Raw genomic sequence first — 26,262 nt, forward strand, 5'->3', positions numbered from 1 at the left:
TGTCCAAAGATTCTGGCTCAATTTAAAATACAAAAAAAAAAACCCACCAAAAATCTACTGTCCAGCTTTGCACTGCAGACGCCCATGAAAGGCAGAGGAAATCCACCCCCCAAAAATAATTTGCATGTACTAGTTGGAGGATATATTGTTTACTTAACTGGAACCTATACTGCAAATAAACTAAGTAACATTAAATTACAGTATTTCTATTATATAGAATTGATTGGGAGGTGAGGCGAAAGCAAGTTGAGATCATAAGGGCAGACTGACAACCCAAGCTTAACTTAAAAAAATATGTACCACACCAACACCAATTGAAGACTGCATTTGAATGATGCTATAAAGGTGTGGGTTTGTGTTTATATTTTCTTTAGGATATTTTGTTTTGTTTTTTCTAGTGACAAATTCTGAAACAATAGATGCTAAAATCCTTAGTCCCAGAAATACAGATTTCCACTGTGTTAAGGAATGCCTTCTGCCATTTCACATGACCCTTCATCAGATGAGGACATAGCATGGTGATTCATTTGTCTCCTCTAGGCAAGACAATTGCAATTTACTGTACAGTGGGCTAATTGCAACTGCCACAAGAAGGCTGAAACTGGTGCAGTATATAGCAGTGCAACTCATAAGCAACAACCCTTCACTTCAGAACAGAATTTAAAGAGATGGTCCTAATCTATAAAACCCATAACAAATTTGGAATGGACTCCCACAGAGGCCACTTTGCTGACCATCACAGGGATGATGCAGCTAGGGAGACCCTAGTTTAGGCTGAGATGCTGGAGGCTGTTAGTGAGATCCTGATTGTGGAACTCCTTCCCAGAAGAGATGTGTCTTCCAGCACTTGTATAATTCTCTTCCTGGGTATAACAAACACTTTATAATATTAAGCTTAGTTAAACTATAACTGTTAAAATATTAATATTTATTTTACAGTGGTCTTACAAGAGCAAGGCCAACACTCATAAAATAAACAGAATGAATACTAGTTTACATAGAATCATATAATACATGATCTGAGTTGTTAATGATGACATTCCTAAAATATGGATTAGTTTTACATTAAGTTTATGAATGTCAGTGCTGTTATGGGTCTGAACTTCAGCATAGAAGTTGGTTTTTAATTATTCACAAAAGATAAGTTTTAAAACTGAGACTAATTTGCTAATCATAAACTCTTGTTGTGTTTATGAAAGAGGAACTTTCCTTTTTATATCATTTTAGGATCTGGAGTAATTAATGTAATCATATTTTATCACTTTAGGCAGTGATGCAATTGAGGAAATAAAACTTTATTTTAGGAAATCAGACTTAGAAAAGTATTAAATTTGAGCAACTACATGGAAAATGAAGGAATTTAAAATATTATATTCAAACCCTCTGAAATGATGAGGGATACTTCAAGAGAAATCTCTGTTGCTACAGTAACAAACACAAAGTCTTGGGATAATGTTCCTTTAGTTAAATTTAAAAATATTGATTAATGAACATGTTTAACATGATGAACAAAAGTATCAATGGTATATATTAAAGACAGAGTGAGGAATTTAGTTTATAGCAAATGTGAAATGAAAGTCTTCAAAGTAAAGCCAACTAAAGCATGTGACCGTGATCTGAATGCCCCAAACCTTGTTAACTGCTTGATTAAAAGAACACAGATACATAGCTGAGAAGTGATTCCAAAATATAAGTTGGCTAAGGCTACGTCTACACTACCCACTGTATCGGCGGGTTACAATCAATTGCTCGGGGATCGATATATCGCGTCTCATCTAGACGCGATATATCGATCCCCGAGCACGCTTATATCGATTCCGGAACTCCACCAACCCCAACAGAGTTGTGGAATGGACAGGGGGAGCCGCGGACATCGATCCCGCGTGGTGAGGACAGGTGAGTAATCCGAACTTAGATATTCGACTTCAGCTACGTTATTCACGTAGCTGAAGATGCGTATCTAAGATCGATTTTTCCCCATAGTCTAGACCAGCCCTAAGAACAAATAAGGATCACAAACAGATACTTAAAAGCAGAAGAGAATCCTGTGGCATCTTATAGACTAACAGACGTTTTGGAGCATGAACTTTCGTGGGTGAATACCCACTTCGTCAGATGCATGTCTGATACTTATACATATACAGTGGTTTAAAGAGTTATACAGCTATTTCATCCTGCTGGTGTTTAACCAAACTAAGACTGTTGGACAACTGGTGGCTCAAGTGAATCTGTACTGTTATGTAATGGATTGATTAAATAGATTTATAACAGCATGCAAGGAGCTGGAGAGACTTTACATAAAGGGGCAGGAACTTTAGAGTGGGCCTTCCTGCAAAGAAATAAAGTTGCTGATAGAGAAACATCAACCTAAAAAGGACACAAAACTCTTCTAAATTAGCCAAGGAAGCAATGCTGAACAGATTGCCATGAACATTACCCTGAACAGATGGGTCTTATAAAATCACTGAAAAAGCCACAAAACTACTTACATGAAAGTAGGAGACCCCAGAAAAGGTAATTATGAGCAAGTATCCATCAGTTGCTTAAATCATTGAAATTCCCATAGCAGAACTGGAATATCCTAAGACATTTGCACTGGAAGTTTTACTGCAAAATCCACAATAACTTTATTTTGACTGCCTCCACATTTCCTGTAAAGCAAGGATTTTATCGTTATTGGTCCACACCAGTTTTTGGAAAATGGAATCAGTCAACGGATTGTCCATCAAAACTGAAAAAAATAATCTCATGCTGCCTTCTCTCATCCCAAAGAAACAAGAGCCAGAAACTGATGGTTGGATCTGTCATCTGGTCATCGAAGGTACCTTAGATTTGTAACAAGTAGAACTTACCACAGATAAGCACCTTACTAGTCGCTGAGCAAACTACTGCAATAATGGATCAAGACTATAGCTGAAATACCACTTTGAACTAAAACTACATTGAAGTGAACTTTCTACCTATCTTGAGAGACCAGCCATTTTAAACTGTCAAACTGAGCTGGAGAATTTACCAGTGTCAAGGTTCCTTCCCCATTCTGAACTTTAGGGTACAGATGTGGGGACCTGCATGGACATTTCTAAGCTTAATTACTAGCCTAGATCTGATATCGCTGCCACTATCTAGAATTTTCAGTGTCTGGATCACTCCCTTTCCCCTCAAAACCTTCCCCTCCCTGGGTAGCCTTGAGAGACTCCTTCATCAATTCCCTGGTGAGTCCAGATCCAATCCCCTTGGATCTAAAAACAAGCAAAAATCAATCAGGTATTAAGAAAAAGGCTTTTAATTAAAAAAAAAAAAAGAAAGGTAAAAGAAGCCCCCTTCGGAGAGATTAACATACCAGCTACTCTCATAGACAACAGATTCAAAACACAGAGGATGTTCCCCTAGGCACAAATTTAGTTACAGAAAAAAATACCCAGTTTGATTCTACCTCTATTTGCATAAGACAGGTTACAAAGAAATAAACATAAACCTATTTATTCCATTCTAAAACTTACTACTCTGATAAGAGGCTGGTTCCTTGATCTTTTTCACTCTGGCTGAAAATGAAACTCTAAACAAAGGAAAAACTTCCCTCCTTCCTTTTGAAACATCTTGTTCCCCCATTGGTTCCTCTGGTCAGGTGTTAGCTAGGCTAGGTGAACTTTTTAACCCTTTACAGGTAAAAGAGGCATTAACCCTTAACCATCTGTTTATGACAACCAGCAACTCCTGTATAAACCTGATATGTACATAGATTTTTGTGCACGTATTTTCTTTTAACCAAGTGAAAACTTCTTGGAAGGTATATACTGTTTAAAGTCATGGAAAGGCTTCAATATGAAGAGAGACTGAAAGAACTGAGCCTGTCTAATGAGCAGATGAAAAAGAGGGGCCTGCAGGTGGCTGAATATGGCTGGAGAATGGGGGAAAGTGAACCAAAAATGGTGATTGGGTTTTTTTAATTGTTTTTTTTAAATATCTTTATTATATTGACGCTGATGTTATCTTAAGCTAATTTCTGGGTTCTATTTACTCTATGAGATTTTTTGTAAAGAATTTTTTCAAGGGTTTTAGATGGGTGCTATTTTCTGTACTATTTTATAATTTGAAGAAATAATAGTACATTAAATAATAAGAGCCATTAGAATGAATGGCATAAAGAAAGTAAATTGAGACAGATGAAAGACCTTTGAAATGTGGAAAGTTTGAAAGACCATTATATTGAGATGTGCCATAGGTTTAGTCATACAGTTTTATTATTTATAAACGTTATATGGTATCTTTGGAACGTAGAGATTTTACTCTAGCTCCATGGGGAAGAGGTAGCGAACTTCCCCCAAGAAGTAAAATCAGTGGCAGCTAATTACTAAAGATCCTGGGACAGATAAACAACTCCAGAGATGTACCATCATCTGGGGGGAATTACATCTACTGGTTTAGACCAGGTTCAGGAAGCCCAGGAGACAAAGAGAGGGCTTGTGGTATAAAAGGTCAGAATAAACTGACTTGGGTCTCTCTCATTGTGATCCCAAAACTGACACGAGATGTAACCAAGAGGGCAGAATCCTGCTGGAAGGCTTTGAACTTGGCAGCATCTCCATGTGGAAAATGGGTGAATAATACCTGGTAAGCTTAGGATGTGGTTAGATTGTTTATTGTTTTATAATATGTTTATCCCTGTAATACTTTTGTCCTAAAATACATGTACTGTGCTCTCTGAAAGCTGGCTGTCACTGTTAACTCTGTCATTGTCCTTGAGAGAATGAACAGCAGATGGTGAGCTAAGATCAGATCTTTTGAATGGACTACATGTGGTAAAATTGAATTATATGGAACAAGCTATTGTAGCACCAGTACGATCTCTAAAACAAACAGACTTTGACCTCACCGTGTTAAATGTATCCAAAGTCACACCCCAATGCACCCCATATGTACAAACTCTCCATGAGGGGTGGGCAGCATGATTAAAATAATGGTATGTCCAAAAAACACACACAAAGAAAAAACAAAAGGAAGGACCCCAATGGGTATATTGGAAAATATTGTAGGGGGAACTGATTTAGGACTTAAAATACTGGATGCTACTAAAATACAGGTATTGGCAAATAAACTAAGTTATGTTACAGCTGAAATACAAGAATAGGAAAAGCCCATCAGTGCATCCTTGTTAAAATTAAAAATGGGCAACAATTTTCTAAAATACTGCTAGTATGGCAACAGCAAGGTGAAAAGAATTTATTACTATTTTAGCAGGAGCTATGGAAACAATACAAGGAAATGTGTTCTTAGTATTAGCCTGCACACAGGCCCAGGAAATAAGTCAGCAATTAGTCATCCAAACGGTCTGAAAAAGCATGCAAAAAAAAATTGCCTTTGGAAATAAAAATTTATTGCTATGGAAAAAAATTTCACTGAAGAAAAAAAAGACAATTGGTGTCTTGGTAGAAATGGATAAACTTTACCTTTTATAAGGATCAAATGACTATATAAGCGTACGTAATAACTATCTACCCTAGCTGTACCATTAATATTGCACCCAATATTACCTATAAGAATTCAGGTAACCAAAACTGTGGTAATGTATATGGTGGACTACCATGCCTGGGCATATCAAAAACATGAACAATGGAACACCATAGATGTATCCCAATGTATAGTTTATAAAGATTTTAAATATATATGCAAGGATTAAAATTTGCAAATAAGGGACAAGTGTTTTCACACTAAAACAAAGGTTACTTAAAGGTGTTTGTTTAATGTGGTTACAGAATAAAAATTAGCTGGTTTGTTCTTTACCAATTCAATATACTGCACATTAGAAAATCTTGTATAGGATATTAGAGATGGGGTTAAAGAGGATGAGGCTGTTAGCGATAATGCTTTATCAGAACAATGATTCTTCGTACTTGACAAGGAACTATCATAGTAGATCAGACCAATGACAGAACAAAAAGCAATGGTCCCAAGTTGCAATGGGGAAGGTCTAGGATGGATATTAGGAAACACTTTCACTAGGAGAGTGGTGAAGCACTGGAATGGGTTACCTAGGGAGAGGTGGTGGAATCGCCATCCTTAGAGGTTTTTAAGGTCAGGCTTGACAAAACCCTGGCTGGGATGATTTAGTTGGGGTTGGTCCTGCTTTGAGCAGGGAGTTGGACTAGATGACCTCCTGAGGTCCCTTCCAACCCTGATATTCTATGATTCTATGATCAATGGCTCCATCTAGTCCACTAACATGTCTTTGACAGTGGCTAGCATCAGTTATTTCAGAGGATGGTACAAGAAACCTGGTAATGAACAAATAGGAAATCATTGATCCAGGGAATTTTTTTTTCCTAATCTTCATGCATTCAGTGGTTGGTCTATGTTCTGAAAGGCTTTCATCCACAGCTGTTTGGGACTTTTTCACTGGAACGACTTATATATGGAAAAATGAAGCTTCCACAAAATCAACATTTTGTACAGGAATTTTTTTGATTTTTTTTTCATTGGAAAACTGAAAATATTTTGTCAGATCAGTTTGAACCAAATTTAAATATTTCAGCATGTTGAATTGACCCAAAATGTTTTGAGTCAGTTCAACATTAATTGCATTTCTCTCTTGTGAACCATTGCCTCATGGGATTTGTAGTTCAAAGTTCTGAAGTCCCCATTCTCACCTATGAGCCAAGCTGCCTGATACAACTACACCTGCTATGATGTAATGCAATCTCTTCTCTGAGCAAGTGGTGGGGTGCATCATGGGAGATATATTGTCCAGCCAGGAAAGCCAGCCTGTAGGAAGAGGATTTGTAGCTTCCTACAAGCTGGATTTCAGACACAGTGAGACAGGCTAAATTTGGCCTTTATTTGTAGTGTGTGATACATTCAGGCTTTGACAGATAAGCATTTAGAATTTTGAAATTCATACTTCAGGCCATATGTTTTGAAAGCACAAGCATGTGGGTTACTGATCAGATGTACGTTGACATATACACTCCAGGATAGAAAAAGAAAAACAGACTCAAAACTCCCAAATCGCTAGAAGAAATTAGGAAAGAAAAGGATATTCCAGCAGAATTATACACTGAAATCTGCAGTGCATTCACCAGTTTTTGCAGAGGTTCCCAAACTGTAGTCCTGGGTCATCAGTGGTCTGCAGAAACCTGGGAAACTCCCTTCTGTGCAGCTCCTGCTGAAACACATCAAAACTTGCTCCTGGAAGCTGCGTCCAGGGTCTGCTGCTGACACTGCTCCAATAAAAGAGTTGCCTCCTCTCCCCTCATCCTCTACAGAGCTGCCACGGAACCCTGAGGAACACCAGAGGGGCCTGCCACTGCTGCTGAAGCTGCCATTGCTGCAGGATTAGACAAGAACAAGGGATTAGCTGCCATTATGAGAACTACTGCTTCCACTGCTATTGCCACTATGGGACCAGTTACCACTGGAGGAGGTAAAAGAAGGGATGTTGGTGGAACCCTGCGTGGGCCAGGAGAGTAAGAGATGGAGAAGCTGCAGGGGGAAATAGTGAGGAAAACATCACTGAGGGTAAATAATAGTTTTAAGAATGGGGGTGTTCTTGAGTGGGGAAGGGGAAGTCAGAGAAGGAACACTCGAGAAACCCCTATTGTGAGATAGTGGTGAAGGGGGTATGGGGAAGCTTTAGTCATTTAGTGGAACCCTGGAAGAGGGTGCCAGATGGAGAAGGCCAGGATTCCTGAAGGACTTCAGGAAGTGAGTTTGGTGGGTGGGGCAATTGATTATGAGCATGCATGAAGGGAAGAATTTGGGTTTCAATGGGGAAAACTGATTTTGATTGTGAATGGGAAATTATTCCTGTGAAGAGAGATGGAGCGATCCTTTTTAATTTGTCTAGGGTTGAAGAAAATTGATTTGTGAAAAGTTGTTGAACAAGATGAATTTAATGTTGAAGTGGTAAGAAAATGTATGTGATTTGAGGGGGATGACATCAAGTTAGATACTAAAAGGCTCTTTAATTTAGCAAACAAAGGCACAATAGCAGCCCATGTCTGGAGTGGGAGTTAGACAAATTCAAACTAGAAATAAAGGTGCACATGTATAACAGTTGGAACAACTTACCAAGGAATGTGGTGGAACCTTTCGTTACTCAAAGTCTTTAAATCAAGACTGGATAGCTTTCTAAAAGATGCCATTGTTCAACCAGGAGTTATTATGGGCTTGATGAAAGATTTACTGGATAAAGGTTCTTTGAAGGGGTCTACAAACATGTGGACAAGGGGGATCCATTGGACATAGTGTACTTAGATTTCCAGAAAGCCTTTGACAAGGTTCCTCACCAAAGGCTCTTACTTAAATTAAACTGTCATGGGATAAAAGGGAATGTCCTTTCATGGACTGAGAACTAATTAAAAGACAGGGAACAAAGGGTAGGAATTAATGGTAAATTCTCAGAATGGAGAGGGGTAACTAGTGGTGTTCCTCAGGGGTCAGTCCTAGGACCAATCCTATTCAATTTATTCATAAATGCTCTGGAGAAAGGGGTAAACAGTGAAGTGGCAAAGTTTGCAGATGATACTAAACTACTCAAGACAGTTAAGACCAAAGCAGATTGTGAAGAACTTCAAAAAGATCTCACAGAACTAAGTGATTGGGCAACAAAATGGCAAATGAAATTTCATGTGGATAAATGTAAAGTAATGCACATTGGGAAAAAATAACCCCAACTATACATACAATATGGTGGGGGCTAATTTAGCTACAACGAGTCAGGAAAAAGATCTTGGCATCATCGTGGATAGTTCTCTGAAGATGTCCACAAAGTGCGCAGAGGCGGTCAAAAAAGCAAACAGGGTGTTAGGAATCATTAAAAGGGGGATAGAGAATGAGACAGAGAATATCTTATTGCCCTTATATAAATCCATGGTATGCCCACATCTCGAATACTGTGTAGAGATGTGGTCTCGTCACCTCAAAAAATATATTCTAGCACTAGAAAAGGTTCAGAAACGGGCAACTAAAATGATTAGGGGTTTGGAGAGGGTCCCGTACGAGGAAAGATTAAAGAGGCTAGGCCTCTTAAGCTTGGAAAAGAGGAGACTAAGGGGGGATATGATAGAGGTATATAAAATCATGAGTGATGTTGAGAAAGTGGATAAGGAAAAGTTATTTACTTATTCCCATAATACAAGAACTAGTGGTCACCAAATGAAATTAATAGGTAGCAGGTTTAAAACAAATAAAAGGAAGTTCTTCTTCACACAGCGCACAGTCAACTTGTGGAACTCCTTACCTGAGGAGGTTGTGAAGGCTGGGACTATAACAATGTTTAAAAGGGAACTGGATAAATTCATGGTGGCTAAGTCCATAAATGGCTATTAGCCAGGAAGGGTAAAGAATGGTGTCCCTAGCCTCTGTTCATCAGAGGATGGAGATGGATGGCAGGAGAGAGATCACTTGATCATTGCCTGTTGGCTTCACTCCCTCTGGGGCACCTGGCATTGGCCACTGTCGGTAGACAGATACTGGGCTAAATGGACCTTTGGTCTGACCCGGTGCGGCTGTTCTTATGTTCTTATGACCTGTGTAATGTGGGAAGTCAGACTAGCTGATCATACTGGTGTCTTGTAACCTCTCTGAGTGTATGAATCTATGATGATTTATAGGAGGGTAAAGTGAACAGATTTTGAATGTGGAGAAAAAATTGACCAATTGATTTTTATTGCAGAGGAAATTAATCTTTTGAGCCTGGGTGCAGAGTGAGGAGGATTTATTTAGATTTGTCTGTGCAAGAGAAAAATTATGAGGATATTGAGGAATAGTTTTTTGAATATGGTGGTGAGAAAGAATTTTGACTATAATGGTTCTAGTCCCGGAGTAGTGGTACTGATGATGGCAGCTGGAGTGAGGTCGGAGCAGTCCTTCAGTGGCAGGTCTCAGTCAGGTCGGGGAGCAGGGAGAGAAGCCTCGCCCATAAGAGGTGCATGCTATTAACAAGTTTGGGAATTCCTGAGTTATTTGACTGTATATACCACATATGAAATTTTGGGGGAACAAAATATTAGGGGTTTCCAAACTTAGCCTATCTCACTGTGTCTGAAAGGGGTACAAACCTCACTGCACTTGCAGATCCTTTCAGTTATTTTTTTCATTCCACTGAGTGATGACAAGTACATAACAGAACCAGATGACAGCCTTCTTAATTTGTAATTTATCTTAACCTGCACATTTGCAAATTTAATCTGGAGCTGAACCCACCAGATTGCGTGCCTTCAGTTATCAATAAAAAAGAACAGAAGAAAATAAGTTAAATGCAGCTTTCCACAATTGTTGTATTGCTATTATGTTTATTAAGGAAGAAACTGAAATTTTCTTCTTACCCCTTCCTCAGTTCTACATAAAAAGAGCTGCCTTTCTGTTTTCTGTATACCTCACATTAAAATATAGAAGAGTGTCCTGGCTTATGGTGAAGAGAAAGAAGAACTGGTTTGGAAGCAGCTACCATCTTGTGTTTCATTTTGGGTGCAGAGTGTTATACTGCGATTCCCCCCTCCACCACCATCTTATAGAAGTTTACTTGTTATTTAGATCTTTGTCTGAGAAAATGTAACAAGGGGCTGAAACTAGTATACTGGAATTTTTGGTAGCTGTCATCTGGCATGTTTTACTAAGTGAGCAAGCACATAGAATTTGAATCAATTGTAATTTGTCATCCTCTATATATTTACTCTGCTACTAATAATTTGAAATAAACAATATGGTTTTCCTCTGAAAGTGAGGATAGGAAAACAGATGTTACCAGTTCAATGGGAGTCAGTCGAGAGAGTATTACAGATTATAGGGTGGTATAAGACCAGGTATGCTTTGGACTTTAAAAATACTCTGAAACTATGTTAGTATTTAGTGTTTTACAAAAGATTGTGTCCAATGAAAAAATTTCCCCTTAAAATGCAATGAGAAAAGTGAGCGTTAAAAGACATCTCCTATTTACCCAATCTGATTTTTGAGCCCAGTTCTGTTCCCAGAGAAGCCAATGCATATTATTTATTTGTATTACAGTAGCATCTTGAGCAGGGCCAGCTTTAAGCCGATTCACTCGATTCCCCGGAATCGGGCCCCGCACCGAAGACAACGCCATGCCCACGCCTAAGGGGGCCCCGCTACAGGGGTCTTCAGTGGCATTTCGGCAGCAGGGTTCCTCTCCAAGGGTCTTTGGAGGCAGGGAGGGGGTCCTTCAGTGCCACAGAAAACCCGGAGCAGACTCCCCCGCCACTGAAGTAATGCCGAAGCCCCGGTCCGCCGCCGAGTATTCCAAGTGGGCTCCGCGGGTCATAAAGCTGGCCCTGATCTTGAGACCCCAAATGAGATCATAGGACCACTGTGGTGGGCACTGTATGAACTCATATTAAGAGACAGTCTCTGCTCCCAATAGTTTACAATCTAACTAAAAGAGACAGATGGTGGGTGGGAGAGGAACCAGACAGAAGTGAACAGACTTGCCCAAGGTCACACAGCAAGTCTGTAGATGATCTGGGAGCAGAATTCAGATGCCCTCATTACCACTCCATTGCTCCAGACTACACTACCTTTCTTCTAGTGACTTCAACAAGCGTAGGGCCCACCCCCATGAATATTCTGTGTTGTACCTGATTATTTTAGCAACAGAGTATGTTTTTACTACTATTTACTCCCCTTAGCACCTCAGCCAGCATCACGAAGAGAGAATGAGCTGGATTCTTTTCTGGCTCAATCCTCATCAAGAGAACAGTTAAAGTCCTACAAGAAATGTTTTTATTATGCCAATGATGCAAAAGCCAAATAAAATCCATCTTTATGATTAGGTCCCAGGTGGAGTTCTCAGTGCTGGCAAGTAGGAACAAAACCTTTTTTTACTTATTGTCATAAACAGATGGTTAAGGGTTAATGTCTCTTTTACCTGTAAAGGGTTAAGAAGCTCAGTAAACCTGGCTGACACCTGACCAGAGGACCCATAGGGGGACAAGATACTTTCAAATCTTGGTGGAGGGAAGTCTTTGTTTGTGTTTTTTTTGTTTTGGTTCGTTGTTCGGCTCTTGGAGCTAAGAGGGACCAGACGGACACCCAGGCTTTCCCTATCTTTCTGAATCAGTCTTTCAGTTTCAAAATTGTAAGTAATAGCCAGACAAGGAGGATTAGTCTTATGTTTGTTTTCTTAACTTGTAAATGTGTCTTTTTGCTGGAAGGATTTTTACGTCTGTTTGCTGTAACTTTAAGTCTAAGGCTAGGGGGCGGGTCCCTCTAGTCTATATGAATCAGAGTACCCTGTAAAGCATTTTCCATCCTGATTTTACAGAGATAATTTTTACCTTTTCTTTCTTTAATTAAAAGCTTTCTTTTTAAGAACCTGATTAATTTCTCCCTGTTTTAAGACCCAAGGGGTTTGGGTCTTGGGTTCCCCAGGGAAGGTTTTGGGGGAACAGAAAGTGTGCCAGATACTACATTCTGGCTAGTGGCAGCATTACCAGATCTAAGCTAGGAATTAAGCTTAGAAGGGTCCACGCAGGTCCCCCACATTTGTAGTCTAAAGTTCAAAGTGGGGGGGAAAAAACCTTGACATTTATAAATTGAGCAAGGGTGATATTGAAGCCACTGCCAGAGAGTAAATATCAAATCCCATGATGTCATTTTTACAGATATACTTTTCAGAATATAACTGCATTTTAATGTAAAACATGTTTTTTCAAGAGGAGTTTAATTTTAAAATACAAATGTCTAACTAAATGAAAACGTGTGCTACATAAACAATAAAGATACTTATCTATAGGTAATGCTTCCCCTGCTTCGAAGACTATTAAAAACATCCAGTGGCCCAGAATTCAGACAGTATCACTATTCAGATTTTCCATTGTATGAGTGATACAAGGGTGTGGAAGAAAAGCAGCTGGTTTACACCTAACTTGGGAAACACAGTTGATGCTTGTGGGCAGGGTGGAACACCATGACAAACTTCAAAGAATTTTAATCTCAGCTTTTCTTGTTGTTTGTTGTTGAAGGCATCTGACAACATTGTCAAAGCGCTGTAAAAATCCTGGAATTCTAGTCAACCTATGATTATTCCTCAGCACTTGGGTCCCTGTTCAACAAAGCTTTCAAGGAGATTCAAAATAGAGTTAAGCATATGCTTAAAGTTAAGCATGAGCTTAAGTTCTTTGCAGAATGACATCCTTTTTAGATGATGGAAAGTTGAGTTTTGGGCTACAGCTGCTATTATAGGTCTTAATATTTAAAATTATTGGATAAACTTTCATAGGCTTGTGATCCAGCCTCTCTTTTTCATCTGCGTTTTGTGACTGCAAACAATAAATTGTGTACATCTGGTCTTTTGCACCTGCAGTTACTATTTTTAGAAGGGGATATGCTGATTTGCATTCACAGTTGAATTGCAGAGGCAAGAGGAGGCTAAAAATGTTAGGGGTGAAATTTTTACTTAAAATACGGAAATTGACTGTGACCCTAGACACTCATGCATTCATACCCTACATACTACTGCAGTACCATTTGTACAAAATATGCCTTGTGTGGTATATGAAAGCTAATAACATGCTGCTTGTTAATATCATTGTAAAATGCATGTCTTAATATTATATGTAAAGTCATCAATTTCCTCAGTATGATGTTACTAGAACATGTTTAAGACTAGACAGCCTTGCTTAGGTAAAGGTGGTAAACAGGTCTGTCCTAGACAAAGGAATGTGTGGGTTTACCTCAATTTACATATTAACGATAAATAAAGCTATCGAGCTAAACCAGTCAGAGTTATCGTATTCCTGAACTCGAAAGAAAGAGAATTAGCAAGGTTTCTGCATCCCAGAGAGACACAGGAGACTGAATCCCCAGGAGGCCTTTCTGACTTGTAAGATAAAGACATCCCTTGGGGCACATAAAGAACAGAGATAGACTCCATCTTTGTCAATCACCTTAGGAGACAAAGAAACCAAGTGATTTGACCTCTGTGATAGGCCCTGGCCAGGCCAGCCAGCAAAAGCTGAAAAGAGACTTGGTGAGAAAAAACATCTTGAACAAAGACTGTATCTTGCTAGGTTAAATTTTAGACTTTTAGATGCATGCTTTCACTTTTATTTGCTTGACACCATCTCTACCTTTATTTCTTTTAATTGATGTCGCTTAATCCATGCTCTTTTGTTAATAAACTTGCTTTGCTTTCATTATAAATCATCAATGCTGCATAAGTAAAATGTGTGCTGTTAGATAGCTAACAGGTTGGGGTGTTTTACGGTCTCTGTAAATGAAGAGAACCTAATACTTTCTCTGTGAGGGTCCAGTGAGGACTGCTCTCTGCAGTAGGATGATTTTGAGGAGAATTCACAGCTGGAAGGATATTAAGGTCTGCACGGTGTAATCAGGATGGGCAAAGGCAGGTTGAGGCTTGTGGGCTGCTGGCAGTCTGTTGGAGTCAGTGCTCTGGACTAATTTGCACAGCCACAAGACACACAGGCTTACAAGGAAAATGGTGACCGAACTCCTTACTGATCTGTGTGGACCCCAAAATGTCACATATTTGAAAATTTGGCCACATGTGTCATGTGTGTTTGCCAATCACAGATCCTGATATAATAATATAATCAAAGAGATGTTTCTCTCAATGTGCTGACGAAGGATGTGCTAATTATTTTTAAGCAAATGTAGCTGAATATAGATGTAAGACCCAAAACAGTAGAAAGAAATGAGCTTTTGGATTTTTTTTCTTCATATTAAATGAACAGTAACAATCAATTCTTTTTAGAAATGTAAAATCTTTTTTCAAAGAATTTTATTTAAATAATTAGCAATGTTTTATTATTCAAACTACCCATGAAGCTGATGAAGAATCACATTGGAGGAGAGGGCATTTAATCAATATTTCCTACCATTATAGGCTTTATAATTATAGTAATCGACCACTGTAGGACTTATGCTTCTCAGATCAAAGGCAAAAGCCCATAACATGTTTCAGGTTCAATTATCTGAAGGTGCTACCTGAAATAAAAGGAGATTATTGTTATTATAAAGGATTTTAAAATGTCAATTTTTAAAAAACGTATTTACTAACACATATTGAAGGGAACAAATCATTCAACAAAATCTTCTGACTGATGATGCCAGCTTGTGAGTCAGTTTTTAACACTGCTGGAAACAGATTAGAATTTAAATGTCTCTTACAGAACAACCTCTATCATAAATTTCAATTTAATAAAATACGCATCTGATTCCTTTAAAAACACAGTCTGCATTTTATTTAGCTTTAATGTGCATGCTTTGCCTTTTACCCAGCCTTTGTCAATCAACAGATGCGTGTTAGGGGGCTTATTTCTTCACCCTCCTATTCCCTGGTCCTTCTCGTATGAACAGAGAGCAAAAATACCTGAAGTCCAAAGGCGCAAACAATTCGATGTTTATTGGGGTGAACTTCCAGCAAGCACAATTCCAGTTTCCTTTCTTAGTGTCCCCTTTCCCAGCTCTGACACCACAGAGCCTTGCCTGTGTCCCTGTTCCTGTTCCCATCCCGTTCCCATTTCCCCCTTTAGCAAAACATGATGCCAATTCCCCAGTCCCCTGTTTCCATTTCCCCTCCACCCCACTTCCTGATTGACTTTAGACTATATAGCAAAACCTGAGTTTTGCTTAGCTATTCCTTAACCAATCAATGAGCAACCCAGTGAATCTTGTATGTCATCACAGTGATATAGAAATTGTCTCCCCTACATAGATAGAGCTGTACAGATGGCTACTACTACACACATATAATTTAGTGTTCTGTGGATGAATCTGAAAAACATTGATAAGATATTTCATTTTTTTTTTCAAATGTACAGGCAAGATCCTTAACTGTAAGTCAGTTACTAACACTGATGCCCATGGAGCTACACCAATTTACACCAGCTGAGATTCTGGCTCATTCATTGTAACTAGCACAAAACCATGACTTTGTGCATCCTCTGTTTTGGGCCAGAGAAAGTACCTTAAGACAACCGTTTTTTATGGAATTTCCAGCCTGGACAAAACTAGACATTGCTGGAGATCTTATGAGCTCTTGGGATGAGCTCATAAGCTTGAGGGGCAAGAGCTGACCTAGGCTAAAGAAGGCTTTAAAAGCCAGAGGCCAAGCGACCAGAGGACAGCCAACAGGGGAGTTTGTGAGGGAAGGAGTTGGTGCAGCCCTGTGAAGGACCCTAGCTGAAGAAGCCAGAGACCGAGCGAAGCTTGTGGTAAGGGAATTACTAACTGTGTGTGTTGTGTCTTTCCTAGAGGGGAGTTAGTTACTGTGTTACTGTGGGGTTTGGGACTGTGATTGCCTGATTGCTTGTGTGTGTCTTGGGCCTGTTTGCACCATTGTTCCCTGCTGACCTTTGATCAGCCTCAACCAGCCTTGTGATCAGCCCTTCCCCTGTGGGCTTAACGAGGGGCAAGAGCTGACCTAGGCTAAAGAAGGCTTTAAAAGCCAGAGGCCAAGCGACCAGAGGGAGCTTTGCGAACAGGGGACAGCCAACAGGGGAGTTTGTGAGGAGTTTGGGGAAGCGCTATGGTGAAGAGGCGCGCTGCTTGTGCTAGCACCCCTTTTTTCTCCTCCACCAGCGCTGTATCCAGACAGACATTCTGTCCATGGATGTCTCTACCAGATCTGGTGTGGACTTGCAGGGACTGTGGCCTGCACTTCCCACTTGTTCACCATCGGGCTGGGGGGGGGGATCAATGTGACAGGTGTCTGCTGGTGGATTCTCTCAGGAGGCAGGTGGGAGAGTTACAGGAGGAGGTGTCTTAGGCTCAGGGGTATCCATGCCCTGGAGAAGTATCTTGATAGTGTCCACGATGAGATGTGCAAGGCTGAGGATTCTCTCCAGGTGCAAAGGCTCCTGCTACACCACCAGAGAAGGATGGGATGGCTTCTTGCATGTCCATCTTTAGAGCTATTTAAAGTCCGGCTAGACCGCACCCTGGCTGGGGTTATTTAGGGAAAATGGTCCTGCCTTTAGCAGGGGGTTGGACTAGATGACCTCGTGAGGTCCCTTCCAACCTTTTGATTCTATGATCTTGTAAAATTTTCAGATTTGGTACCTAAAGATTAGTAAACCATCTAATCCAATCCATTGCCAGCGATGGGGTGTTCTTTCCATAATATCTTCTAGTTCTTTATCTACCTCACCTCTAGATGACCAAACAACAAGATTTGTATTGTGCTGAAGAATACAACCATAATGTCTTTAGTGAGTGAAAAAAAACATGTGGTTATATTGATCTATGATCATGTTCTGTACTATTACTCATGAAAAGAAGTATGGAACAGAGCTGAAATGGCTGGTTCAAACTGGTTGTATCTGGAGGGGAAAAAATTAATTAGGGATTTTTTCAAGGCGTTTGGTTAGGTTCCACAATTATTTTAGCAACAGACCAAGGTGTTGTTAAGATGGGAAGGCATGTCCATGCATTAGCCCACTGGACATAGGGGCTGACTCCATGGGTGCTTCGGGGCTGGAACACCCATTAAAAAAAATTTGTTGGCGCTCAGCACCCACCAGCAGCTCTCCATGGCCCCACCCCGCCCCCCTGCTCCAACTCACCTCCACCTCTGCCTCCTCTGCGAGTGTGCTACCACATCCTGCTTCTCCCCCCTCCCTCCCAGCACTTGCACTGCAAAACATCTGATTCGCGGGGCAGGGAAGGAGATGGGAGGAGGGGAGATGCTGCGCACTGGGGGAAGAGGCGGGGCTAAGGAGGGGATTTGAGGAAGGGATCCAATAGGGACAGCAAGGGGGCAAAGTTAGGGCAGGGACTTTGGGGATGGGATTGGAATGGGGATGGGGCTGGAATGGGGATGGGGCCAGGGGCACGGGCTCCCACTGGTGCTGGAGAAAGTTAGTGTCTATGCCACTGGATGTTTGTTTTGACTGCTAATGTTAATGAAATATCTTTGCTCAGACTCCACATAGGTGGGCTGTGTCAATGGCACAGCACCTGTGCTCCTCATGAACTCCAGAAGGCACTGTGCAGTGCAATGACCCCAGCTCTCCACCCCAGCCTCAACATGAGGATGTGCCCACAAAGCACAACAGAGTCCTACAGTAGCCATATCACATGACTTACAGTAGACAAATGATAACGGTGAAGAAGCTTGATAATCTAACCTTCCTAAATCATATTGCCCCTTCCTTAAATGACTCAGTTCATCTTACAGTTGGAGCATAATAAACATTCACCCCATACAGGATCAAAGTGAGATTATGAAATAATGTACAATCTGAAAACTAATCAAAGAGCAAGGCTAAACAATAACAAAGCCTGTTGCATACTAAGTAGCATTCACAGATAAGTGCTGTTGTCCTTTAATAGTAGCTGCTAATTTTGAACCCCACATTATAGAAAAGTAAAGAACATTGTCCAAGGAGTGAGCACTAACAAAGGCCACTGCAGATTCTGGTTAGAAATCTCCCGACAAAGAGAGTTCAGGTAGTTGAGTTTTGTGACAAACTGAAAGGGCAGAAGAATGATATAGATAACTGTGCCATAGCTTTCATGCTCAATGAATTTATTCTCCTTTTGGGACAACAGCCTATTCTCTACATCAAAGATATTGGGAGCTGGGGAAAAACATAATAGCTATTTTTTGCCATCATAAAGCACAGAGTGTAAAATGCATATTATATATGAAGCCTGGTGTGGAGAATGAGGGAGTTATGTGTATTATTTATTAGAAATATCAGATGCATGACAATTGAGCTGTGTGATGACATCAGATTTGCACAGAGTTAAATCAAAGGAAGCTGTTAGTAGGGAATCAAACAGGAACCAAAACAATGACAAACATAAGGCATCTTAAGGGAACAATGGGGGGGATGATCACATGGAGAATGCTCCAGCCAGGATGGCAAAGTTTACTTTTCCCAGGTCTCAGCCTAGAACCAAAGGCAATATTGCAGCACTAAGGGATGCTGGGCATAGGAAAAGAATGGGGGTTGAGGGGTTAGCAGCAGATGGGGATGAGTCCTGGGCAGAGAGACATAGAAAGCACACTGCAGCAGGGTATTCTTTCCCCAGCCTAGAGATGGAGATAACTGGGCTGAATGGAATTTACCAGAGCTCACAAGGCAAGATTAGGGTTTAAGTAAGGGGAAATATGCAGATAAGTTTTAATTGTTTTAACTCTTGTATCCAGTTGGTATGTACTTCTGGGTGATGGAAGGAATAATGCTTTTTATCCCACTTTAATCATCTCATTGGTCACAGTTCCCTGGAGGAAAAGGGGTTTCAGGTGCCAAACCCAGCCGGGCTTGTCATGTTAACATGGTTGCAGCCCAAATATTGAATCCCAGAGCAGCTGGGCTGCATTGTTCTATCCTTGAGAGAGGCGCAGGAAACTGGTCCTATCACTTAACAGGTGCATTTGAGAAAGATAAAGGAGTCCAAAGCACAGTTCACCCTGTAACCATGACACACACTTAGCTATCAGAATTTTGCTGTGTACATGAATGAAAAAATAACATCTTGCAAACATATTAACTTAGCAATATTTCCCTTGCTGTTTTTTAGGATAGAAATAGAATTGATTTTTATTTAGACAACTAAGGTTAAGTCCTATCCATTCTACTGCACAAATCTGAGCAGAAATAGCAACATCTCAACAGGAATGAACTTTCAGGCTCCACACTAAAGCTGAAGGTGAGAACTGGACAGACTAAGGAGAGGAGTGGGTGGAAAGAGGAAGGGAAAAATGCATCTTTCCCTTTCCAGCTCCAGGAAGTTGTCCTGGAAAGTGTGATGTGTCCTGAGGCTGTTTTAATCATTTCTAGGGACGGGGGGATATCTGGTAGTGCAGCTCCAATAGGGTCAGGCTTCCAGGGAGGCTGGGTGGTCCTCAGTGATGTAGACATAAAAAAAAAAGCGGGTAAACTAGTCTAAATTAAACTCCATATTCCCCAAAATGAGATGTGGATAAGCACCATTCACTTGCATTTTCCCTTGACTACATTTTTGGTAGGAGTCATAGGAGACCACAACCAGTACAAGGCTCAGAACCTATATGAGGCTCTCGAGGGATCCTCCAGATTTGGGAGCAGACCTCAGAGCCTTTTGAAGGGAAGGGGCAGTCTCTGCAAGGGAATTCTTATGGAGATTTCCTCCTCGAGAGCATCCTCTCAAGGATTTTACTATAGAAAGGGTTGATCTGGGCCATTATTTTTAACGTGAAGGTAATGTATGTTGTAAATTGCAGATAAGTATGATAAATTCCCACTAGTGTATTCAAATACACAGTTATGGGCATAACACTATCCTGATATATAGACACACAACCTCAGAGTAATCTTATGATTAGACATCTCATCTTCTAGTAAGGAAACAATATTATAAAATTAATAGAACTACAGTATATTGGCAGGGAGCTGGGTGGCTAGTCTAATTCATAGCAAAAGGCAATATTTAGGAGGATATTGTGAGGGGAAGAGGAACACAAGCTAGATGACTCAAAAGAATATAGTGGAACGGCAATTTGGAAATATTGTTAATTAGCTAACGTAACTGAAATGTGAGCCATGTAAGAACCTAATTAAGTAGATATGCATAATTTTCAGGAATACTACCCTTCATTATTAGGCTGGCAAAAGGCAGTCAATAAGCTTCTGGGAGACTGGGTGCAGAATAGAAGGCTTTGACTTCAACTTCACTTTAAAGCAGATGCATCTGCTCTAATGCTTACTCTAAGCCAGGCTCTCACACCAATGCCATCTTTAGAAGTACCTGCTTTCCCCAGGACAGTAGGCTTTGGGAATTAAGTGCAAATTTACGATATAGCATGTGATCTGTTTACTACCTCAATATTAAGTCCAGATTAGAACATTTGTCTAACGAGAGTGAATGACCCACTGATACAGCATCACAATGAAAGCTTCTTGAAGATCAAAGACAGACTGGAAATATTGTAATTGTTCCACTGCTGGTTTTTCTCTACTGCATCATCAGTGCTGCATGTAGCACTAGTTTTCCACTTAAATACAGTAGTAACCACTAAAATCTTTACAAATGCTGTAGAATATCCTACATACTAGGTGTGGAGAATTTTGCAATAATGTTACCTGCTTGAAAAGTTAAAACTGTAAAAATTTTAAGGTGCCCACAGTATCTGAAACATCTGGCAGCCCAGGTAGGTGTATTTTGAATAATCACCAGGCATATTCAGTGGCAATGAAGTTGTTAAAGGGACAATTTTTTAAAAACTATAACCATAAAATGAAAATCTCTTATGATGAAGATCAGTGGGGTTATCTCTCAGTTGTACAAAATTTTCTGCCCCACAAGCAGAGATGATCATACTGAGTCACTGTGCCAGACAAGCAGATGTGGAGGTAGTGCATCTGGAAATGCAAGGGCTGTCCAGATCTGCACAATGTAAATACTTGTTTGGTGTTCAGATCAACTGTACTTTAGAAGATTGATTTAAGTGTGCGACCTCTGTTCTCAGTCTTGTTCCAGCTGCCTGATAAAGATCCTATTTTCTATTTCACCCATCATTCATTTATGCAACAAGTACAATGCCCAAGACAAACTAATTATGAAGCATACTCAGACACAGTTAAATAAAACTCAAGGACTCTGTAAACTTCAGAAAGAAGGCACTTTAGTTCTGGTTGCTTGAAATATATGTTGTCAAGTTTACAAGGAAAGCAGAAAATGCAGAGACATTAATAACAAAACAATTTGTATGCAAACTACCAAAACCAAAAGTAAATAAAACAACAAATAATTGAAGAAAATAACAAAACAAGGAATTTTGCAATTATAAAACTAGTTCTATAACTGTGTCCCCCTGAATTAATTCATGGTGGATGTCTAATGTAGACGTTAAATGTGAATTTCTTTTTCTATGTCATGTTAGTGGCTGAAGTTGTATTATCTCCTTCAACAGGACATGAAGGGAGACAAATTTACCTAGAAATTTAAAAATCTAATAGGAAATAAACACATTAATGCTAGTAGGGAGATGGAGTTTTCGCTCTGTTCCCCAGTCCCCTTGAGAAATAGGCAGAAGGTTTGCCCCTTCCCCTTGAAGCCATGACACATGTCCCCAGCTTTGATAGAGTCTCTGAAATGGACAATCCCCAAGCAGAATGTTTGATCTACTATCTAAACACTAAAATCCATGTTTCCAAACCCCTTTGATTCCAAACTTCCTGGAACTCAGTTCACATTTAGGTTCAGGGCCAGCTTTAGGAAGTGCAGGGCCCAATTCGAACAGTTTTGATGGGGCCCCGGCAGGGATGACTAAAAACAAAAACGAAAAAACATGTGGGGCTTGTACTCACCAGGCAGTGCTCTGAGTCTTTGGCGGCACTTTGGCGGCAGGTCCTGCACTCGCTCCAGGTCTTTGGAGGCACTGAAGGACCCGCGACTGAAGTGTCACCGAAGACCTGGAGTGAGCGAAGGACCTGCTGCCAAAATGCCGCCAGAGACCCGCAGCGCCGCCAGCTGAGTAAAAATTAAAAAGGTGCCTCTAGCCAGGGAAGGGATTCTCACTGGGTGTGGGGCCCTCTTAGGCGTGGGGCCCGATTCGGGGGAATTGGTGGAATAGGCCTAAAGCCGGCCCTGTTTAGGTTAAGTCCCCTGCATGAATCCAAAACCCAATAATGCTCCCTAGTATTCAAAGATCATTTGTCTAAATGTTTTTGATATCCTCTAAAACATTACTGATAAATGGGTTTCCATTGTACTGTTCTTTACCTGGGTGTCATGTTTGCTTTAGTACTATTCACCATGTTTTACTGTATCAGCTTGACATACAGCATGATCCAATGTAGCGGGATATAATGGAATTGCTGTAATGAAACACAAGACAACCTTTAAGCACTGAAGTGCTGCTTGAGTGTGTGTGTGTGTGTGTGTGTAAATATGCACACACCCAGACACACGGACACTTCGAGAGAGAGAGATTCTGAACAATAACTTGTAACTAACACTGAAGTATTAACACTGCATAATAGAATCCCCTATAGCTCTATTTGAATACACAGGTCAAAATGACCGTTTTTAATTTGTTATATGATTTTGCTATAACTAGTAGTACTATAGTAGCACAAATGTAGTGTTTTATTAGTGTCTGTGTTGGTTTTCATTATTTTAATCTTTTGTGGTGACTAATTTGAAATACATGATTATCATTTTGAAGGTCTCTCCATAATTATTCGCTAACAATGCCACATTTAATGAAACCGAGGGTTGCCATAAACAACACCATCTGAAAGATATATTGATATTAAAACTGTGGATTGCAGTGTCTTGGTCTTTTCATGGTTTTTAATAACTGTTCTACTTGAGCTGCTCCTCAATGACTTCAGCAATGTATTTTTATAATTATATTTAAGTTATAATTAAGAATAGTTTAACGTGTTGTGTATCAGCTTCACCTTACCACAGATAAGAACTAAATTAAAAATGAAATAGGCCAATAAGTTACCTGGCAACATGCTATGACAGTGGCTCTGTGAGATTCTGTGATGTGGAGCATGAGGGAGTTAAGCGCATTATTTTTTTATCAATATCATGTGCACTTCAGTTTATCTGGTTGGTACTACCCAGCCTGGCTGCAAAGAGTTAAATCAAAGAGGGTGTTAGAGAAAAACCTACATGAAATGAAACAATGACAGACCAGAGAATACCAACAGTCCTTGGGAAACAGTGGGAAAATTGTTGATTAGAGACTACAGCTACTCTGGTAAAGTTTACTGTTCCCAGACCTAATCGTATTATCAAAGGGGATTCTGAAACCTTAATGATGCCGGCCTAGGTAAGAAGTGGGTTGAGTGAGCTGCTGGGGGCTGCTCAGGGAGCATAAGCTTTCCTGGGCTACAGCCCACTTAATTGGATGCATGTAGTGGAAAATACAGTAGGAAGATATATATATATATACACACAGAGAATATGAAACAATGGCTGTTACCATACACACTATAAGGAGAGTGATCAGTTAAGGTGAGCTATTACCAGCAGGAGAGAGAAAGAACTCTTTGTAGTGGTAATGAAAATGGCCAATTTCAGCAATTGACAAGAAGATGTAAGGAACTGTGTGTGTGTGGCAGCGGGTGGGGGTGGGGGGAATAAGCATAGGGAAATACTTTTACTTTGTGTAATGGCCCATCCACTCTCAGTCTTTATTCAAGCCTAGTTTGATGATGTCCAGTTTGCAAATTAATTTCAATTCAGCAGTTTCTCGTCGGAGTCTGTTTTTGAAGTTTTTTTTTTTGTAATATTGTGACTTTTAGGTCTGTAATCGAGTGGCCAGGGAGATTGAAGTGTTCTCCAACTAGTTTTTGAATGTTGTAATTCTTGACCTCTGATTTGTGTCCATTTATTCTTTTACGTAGAGACTGTCCGGTTTGGCAAATGTCCATTGCAGAGGGGGCACTGCTGGCGCATGATGGCATATATCACATTGGTAGACGTGCAGGTGAACAAGCCCCTGACGGTGTGGCTGATGTGATTGGAATTAATTGTTTAATTAATTAATTGCCTTGTTTAATCTCTTCCTTGTCTGCAGTGGGAAGCATTCAACAGAAAATGGCATTTTCTACCAAACAAACCTCATGGAAATATGTAATCTTTACCATCTGTAACAAAACTTGCAAATACTCTATTTTGTAAATAATGGGGGTTGCATTGACAATATTTGTTCATATGTTAAAGCAGGAGCAAATGTATAAGCAATACCCACATTGTAGTCTCAACTGTTCCAGTAATAACCATGTTTAAATATAAATGTTACTAGCCTGTGATAGGATTTCATTTTTCTGTGAAATGTCCCACAGCTGTGTTCTAAAACTGTGCCATGGTAAAAGAACCACACTTTTTTCCCTGGTTATAGTTCAGAACTAGAGCATGATTCCTTAACTTGATATACTGCTATCTAAATACACACTGCATTAGTGGCATGACCCTAGAGCCTTTTGGAGTTGATGGAAACTTTCCCATAGACTTCACTAGGTTTTGAATCAGCCCCTATGTCCTGTTTAAAATCAATGGGATTTCAGAATGTGATTACCTTTAAGCGCATGCTTAGGGCTACAGTTAAGCATGTACTTAAATTCTTTGCCAAATCAGTGCTTTAAGCCTGCTAGTTAAACATGGTATCATATTTTCAGTAGTTTAGGCTGGCCCATAGATTGTGGGAAGTACTTAAAGTGTAAGCCAACTTTGGCCAGCACCATTCTCAAGAGAAAAATAACTATGTTTAAGACAGATTCTCTAGAATATGCTACCAATAACTGTGGCATGGATAGTGTCAGTAGGGTTGTAGCTGCTTCAAGGAGCAATTAGGTGGGAAACACATAGGCAGCTGCTCATTCTTTTAGAGTGATGGGTCAATGAAATACCAATCCCAACACTCTGGAGGCTGCTTTGCTCATTCCCTGCTGAATCTCCAGAGCTAGAAATAGCTCCTCCTTCTGGAAACCTATAAAAAGATTGTTCTAGAGGTATTCAGTGTAGTTGGTCCAATAAAATATATTCTCACCCACCGTGTTTTTCTAAGAGTAGGATTAAGTAAGAAAGCAGAGAGAGAAAAAAGATTTTAGAGCAGCAGGCAGCCTCCTCCATTATTCCAACCTAATAAACATACCACTTACAAATACTTCAATATTGCTTCCCATTTACCCCAGAGGAAACTAAGTTGAATCACTTTTCAAGTGTTATATTTATATTTTACAAAACAGGTCTTTGATTGGCTTGGCACCAGAGCTATTCCTTACTGTGTTTTTGTTTCATTTCTGTGGAAGGTAGTCACGCAGCCTGGATACCAATGCTGGATAACAATTATTTTTTTTCAGTAGCAACATCTGGCATCTTGGCAAACGGCAGCTTCAGAGTCTTTTGGATTCACTCTCAGTAGAATCACCAGGCAATGTTGTGTTCACAAATGCTATGTATGGCAAAATCACAACACTTCTAAAATCTTGGATGCATTTGTAATGTTCCTGTTTTGTAAAGAGATCAAGAAATATGCAGGGATTAAAAATTGCCTACCTTTCCTGCAGTATTTTTTCAAAAATATTTGCTAACCTTCGCTTGGGAGTGTTGTGTTGGCTCCTGCAGTGGTAATTCTGGGATAGATATTAAATAATAATAATGGCGCTGAATGGTTGTAGAAACAGAAAACTTGTGTATGTTTCTATATCATGCCTGAAATTAGGGAGAAACGTAGTAAACCTGCAAACCATCTACCTGTTTCTGTTTGCCTCATTTGGGGTATCATTGTGGTGATGACATGTTTGTGGCCATATAGACCTGTGCGCCTGCTGATCAGCA

At 40.1% G+C, this 26,262-nt stretch overlaps 1 long non-coding RNA gene across 1 annotated transcript; it reads left to right on the forward strand.

The window, feature by feature from the left end:
* The first annotated feature begins 4,533 nt into the window (after window positions 1-4,533).
* On the forward strand, window positions 4,534-26,175 carry LOC142046984 (uncharacterized). The gene is made up of 2 exons (XR_012656116.1): window positions 4,534-4,597; window positions 24,500-26,175. It is a non-coding gene; the product is annotated as an uncharacterized LOC142046984 (long non-coding RNA).
* The last annotated feature ends 87 nt before the right edge of the window (window positions 26,176-26,262 follow it).

The sequence above is a fragment of the Chelonoidis abingdonii genome, chromosome 6 (assembly GCF_003597395.2).
Source record: "Chelonoidis abingdonii isolate Lonesome George chromosome 6, CheloAbing_2.0, whole genome shotgun sequence".
NCBI classification, from domain to species: Eukaryota; Metazoa; Chordata; order Testudines; family Testudinidae; genus Chelonoidis; species Chelonoidis abingdonii.